Source organism: Phacochoerus africanus, chromosome 14 (assembly GCF_016906955.1).
Source record: "Phacochoerus africanus isolate WHEZ1 chromosome 14, ROS_Pafr_v1, whole genome shotgun sequence".
Classification (NCBI taxonomy): Eukaryota; Metazoa; Chordata; class Mammalia; order Artiodactyla; family Suidae; genus Phacochoerus; species Phacochoerus africanus.
In genome coordinates this window covers 16,431,047-16,436,809 of record NC_062557.1, presented here as the reverse complement: position 1 = coordinate 16,436,809, position 5,763 = coordinate 16,431,047, and positions in this window count along the sequence as shown.

Here is a 5,763-nt window from a genome sequence, read left to right as displayed (position 1 = left end):
AATTTCTGCATTTTCTAAACAGCTCATTGCAAACTACTTTTTCATAAATATCAGAATTATTCCTGCTTTTGTCTAGTACATTCTTAGCAGCTGGAAATGTTGACATCTTTTGAATTCTGACCAGTAAAAACAGTTTGTCATACTATGGTCTCCCTTTCTTAATTCTTACTGGTAAATAAATGCCAGGTTGTTTTTCCCCCAGCAACCAGCTGCACTCTGCTGCCCCCACCTGGCTCAAAAGTGCCTGGGCCTCAGTAGGAAGGAGAAAAGCAAAGCTGGCCCTTAACCTCAACACAGGTCTGTTCTTCTGAACTCCTAATTGGCCTCTCAGCAACAAGCATCTGAGTTTATGTGACTAAAGCAGCATTAGTTTTTTTCTTGCTTGTGAAAGAGGCCAGAGGCAGCAGATGTCACTGACCTTTCAATTTCAGGGAATAATTTCACAATCCCCCAGGGAAACTTGATTAATAGATTTGGGTTTTCCTAAGGCTCCTTAGCCACAAAGCTTCAGACCAGATTTCTTTAATTACTCTTAAAGATAGCTGATCTCATTCCCTGTGTACTGTTACAGTCAATAAAAGAGAAACAGTGTCTTGCGGGGTTTTTTAAATTTTTTTAGGGCCAAACCCAAAGCACCTGGAAGTTCCCAGGTTAGGGGTCACATTGGAGGTGCAGCTGCTAGCCTACACCACAGCTCAATGCAACGCCGGATCCTTGAGCCACTGAGTGAGGCCAGGGATCAAACCCACACCCTCGTGGATACAGTTTTGTAGAAGTTGTAATTAAAGATGGATTTTAGTTGGAAAGGATATTCTCTTTGAGTTTGATCCCTCTTAAAAAAAAAAAAAGTTCCAGACCAGATTTTTTACCAGTGCTACATATGCCTGGAGAAAATTCTCAGAATGAAAGATAAGAACATTATAAACAAGACCAGCAATCCCACTCTTAGGCATTTACCAAAAAAAATTTTTTGAAAGCTTATCTCATCCATTAAATTTGTTGTTCTTTAATACATATAATAGACAAGCACATGTATAACTATATTACAAATTTGAGGAGATGCAATATTTTTATTGTAGAAAATATACATATTAAATTTACTATTTTAATAATATTTAAGTGTATATCATCCATTACATTTTTTTTCCTTCTAGAAAAAGGAAAAAACATGTTCCATATTGATGGAGACAGTAGCTTATAATGTAAAATTATAAAGAGTTACCGTTGTGACTCAGTGGTAACGAACCCAACTAGTATCCATGAGGACGTGGGTTCAATCACCGGCCCCACCCAGTGGGTTAAGGATCTGGCGTTGCTGTGGCTGTGGCATAAGCCTGCAGCTGTAGCTCTGATTAGACCCCTAGCCTGGGAACCTCCATATGCCTCGGGTGTGGTCCTAGAAAGACAATAATGTAAAATTATAACATGCCAAGAAAAAGCCATGAGTATAGTAAAGGTTCCCAAAACTGTTTAATGAAATAGACTTGAAGTAATTTTGCATTACCTTGAATATTCAAAGTTGTCTAAATATATTCACCATTCTTTATAATGTTATGCTTAGGATAAAAACAGATAACATTATAGATAAGTGACCCTGTTTTCTACCCAAAAAACAAAACTTATGGTTTGACAAGAGGTTTTCTTTTTTTTTGGATGGCTATAACAGTATAATCTAAGAGATGCAATTTGGATGCCAAAATATCAGAATTCATCAAATATTTCCTTGGATCAATGGGATAGCAGGATGGAATTTTTTTTTTTTTTTTTTTTTGTCTTTTTGCCTTTTCTAGGGTCACTCTTGTGGCATATGGAGGTTCCCAGGCTAGGGGTCTAATCCGAGCTGTAGTCACCGGCCTACGCCAGAGCCACAGCAACATGGGATCCGAGCCACGTCTTCGACCTACACCACAGCTCAAGGCAATGCTGGATGTTCATCCTACTGAGCAAGGCAAGGGATGGAACCCGCAACCTCACGGTTCCTAGTCAGATTTGTTAACCACTGTGCCACAACAGGAACTCCAGGATGGAATTTTTCTTTCTTTTTTCTTTTTTTTTTGTCTTTTTTTTTGTCTTTTTGCCTTTTCTTGGGCCGCTCCTTCGGCATATGGAGGTTCCCAGGCTAGGGGTCGAATCAGAGCTGTATCTGCCGGCCTACGCCAGAGCCACAGCAACGAGGGATCCGAGCCACGTCTGCAACCTACACCACAGCTCACAGCAACGCCAGATCCTTAACCCACTGAGCAAGGTGAGGGATAGAACCCGCAACCTCATGGTTCCTAGTCGGATTCGTCAACCACTGCGCCACGACGGGAACTCCTGGAATATTTTTAAGTACTTTCCTGGAAAATCTAAAATGTACAGTAGTAATCCATTCTATTAACTCATCACACATTTGATGACAGCCTAAATTGGCATCCCTCTGATAGAATACAGCAACAGGTACTCAGCCAGTCATTCAAACATTATTTCCTGAGCTGCACACTGTGTGCTGGACTTGTTCTCAGACCTGGATATTTAAACAGTGAAGAGGAGTTCCCATTGTAGCTCAGCAGGTTATGAACCTGACATAGCCTCTGTGAGGATGCAGGTTCAATCCTTGGCCCAGCTCAGTGGGTTTAAGGATCTGGCCTTGCTGAAAGCTGTGGTATAAATCACAGATGCAGCTTGGATCTGGCATTGCTGTGGCTGTGGGGTAAGCCTGCAGCTGCAGTTCTGATATGACCCCTAGCCCAGGAACGTCCATATGTCACAGGTGCAGCTGTTAAAAAAACTAACAATGACAACAACAAAAACAGTGAACAAACAGATAAAATGCTCCGACCTCCAGAGCTTAGTAATGGAGTAATGGAGCTAATTATAACCATTGACTTAGCACTTCCACTTCTAGAAATTAATCCTAAAGAAATAACCATGAAAAAAAAAAGAATCATGAATGTACAAAATGATTTCATTTTGAGGATTTTTCTCATAATTTTTTGCACCTTTTTTTTTGGCCCACCTGTGGCATGTGGACATTCCCTGGGCCAGGGATTAAACTCACACCACAGCAGTGACCCATACTACTGCAGTGACAATGCCAGATCCTCAACCCACTGTGCCACAAGGGAACTCCTCTCATGGTGAACTTTTTTTTTTTTTTTTTGCTTTTAAGGGCCACATCTGTGGCATATGGAAGTTCCCAGGCTAGGGGTCGAATCGGAGCTGTATCCGCCGGCCTATGCCAGAGCCACAGCAACGTGGGATCCGAGCCTCGTCTGAGACCTACACCACAGCTCACGGTAATGCCGGATCCTTAACCCACTGAGGAAGGCCAGGGGTCACCTGCATCCTCATGGATACTAGTCAGATTTGTTTCCGCTGCACCACAGCAGGAACTCCTTTTTTTTTTTTATGGTGAATTTTTAATAATAAACTTAAGGTAGTCTAAATGTCCAATAAATCATGATACAACTATACAAAACAATACCAGGGTCATTAAAATGATTTTTTTTGTCTTTTTTTTGTCTTGTTGTTGTTGTTGTTGTTGCTATTTCTTGGGCTGCTCCCCCGGCATATGGAGGTTCCCAGGCTAGGGGTCCAATCGGAGCTGTAGCCACCGGCCTACGCCAGAGCCACAGCAACGGGGGATCCGAGCCGAGTCTGCGACCTACACCACAGCTCACGGCAACACCGGATCGTTAACCCACTGAGCAAGGGCAGGGACCGAACCCGAAACCTCATGGTTCCTAGTCGGATTCGTTAACCACTGCGCCACGACAGGAACTCCTAAAATGATATTTTAAAAGGATATTTTGCAACATTTCAAGTAAAAGAATAATATCCACAATTACAAAGCAGACTACAACTGCTAAAAGGCATGAGAGAACTTTATGCGATTGTTCTAAAACTATACAGATTTTTAGTGAAAACTCATCCAATGATACATTTTAGGTGGATGAATTTAATTGCATGTAAATTATACCTCCATGAAACTGTAAAAAAGGGGGGGCAAAAAGTAGTTTGTTCTGAAACTCTAACTTAAACATGATTTCTATAAATAACTTAGAAAAAAAAAACACTGAAAGGATATAAGCCAAGTGCTTAATTGGCAAAATTAGAGTAGGAAGGGATATTTTCTTTTTTCTTTTGTCTTATCTATATTTTCTCAATGTTCTAAAAATAAGCATATTGATTTTGCAATAAGGTAAAAAACACAAAATCCGATTTAAAATTAAAGTTGTTAAACCAGCTTATTCTGTATCTACGGCTACTACAGTGGCTGTCCAGGTTCTATGAAATGTTAAAGAGAGCAACTTAGGACACTAGGATCCCTTCCCCAGACCTTCAGTTCCAGGGCACATGCTTACACTGCCTAGAACTTCCACTGATTGGAACTGAAGGAAAAGCCTGAAAGATTAACTACTCTTGTCCAGGGTTAACCCTCAGGGCAGTAATCCAGACCCAGAATTCTAAACTTTTCTGTGCTTTGAACCCCTACCACGCACTGAGCTGGAAGAGTTCTCACTACTCACCAGCAGAGGGACCCTTAGCTCCTCGGGAGGGTAGTGCTTGCTGACCGCTACAGCCCAGCCTACAGTCTGATACAGCTGATGCCACTGAGACTTACCTATGTCTTCCAAATTCCTTCTGAAATATTTTAGGTGCTTCAAAAATTTGAGGAAAATGAGGTGTACAGGTCGACCAAAGAAAATTGTATAAAAGTTAATTTTAGGATACTTTATCACATTTTACTAAAGGACCCAAGTTGCTTGACATTTTAAATGGCATTAATTATTGGAACTAATATATAGCAAGTAACTTCAAGTGAGAGAAGATTCACAATGAGACTGCAAGAAGATACACAGTGAGACTCTTGATGGAGACCACAAACAACAGCTTTTGGCGTGTGGAGGAGAAAAAAGCCTGTAGATGAGAGAACAAGATGCCAAGAATAAATATAAACCAATAAATATAAACCTTATGTGCAAACAGCTGGCCTTGAGAAAAGATAAAAAATGCTGTACTTGCTTTTTGGAAAGGAGCTTTTGTTCAAAATGTTTCAAAAGACCATGAGAATGGCAAAAGTATTTTGTCTTCAAATAAAGCACAAGTTCTTTACTATCTTATCTTTTTAATTCACTTCTATATTTTTCTTTGTGATTAAAAAGGCTTTAGGGCTTGTTTCCACTTCTTTGGTGGGAAAGGTACAGAATCTTTCTTTGCTTCCCTTGGTTTTGCCTAGAGAAAGATTCAGCAAGACTAAACTATTACTGGTTACTAGTGAGCTAAATCTAGTACTACATTACTTAAAAAAATAATTAACCCTTCCCATCTCTTCTTCCAAATGGTAGTCATCACTCTTCTCCTGCAAGTCTTCTCAATCATACGTTTGACAGCATACTTTTTTGAAAATCAGTTTGTAGTAATTATCAAAATAGAAATGTACGGCTGAAGATGTATTAATACAACAAACTATATGAGCATTATTACAATTCTGATTGTGCAAATAAGCTCTCATACGGATAATTTCAAAAAGGACGTTTACAAAATTTTTTTAAACTTATTCTTGAATATTTGACTTGAACGGATAGACCTCGTGTTCTCGAAAAATCCCTTTCATATCCTCGGGGTGGGCGGGGGGGGCTCTTCCTTTTTCATACTGTTAAAAGTTGACTAAAGAAACTGGGAAACTGCCCTATCTCCTCACCATGGTTGTTACCATCCTCAATCCTGGACATTAGCTCTGCAGTGGAACTATGTACCCTTAATTGTAAACGTGATTCA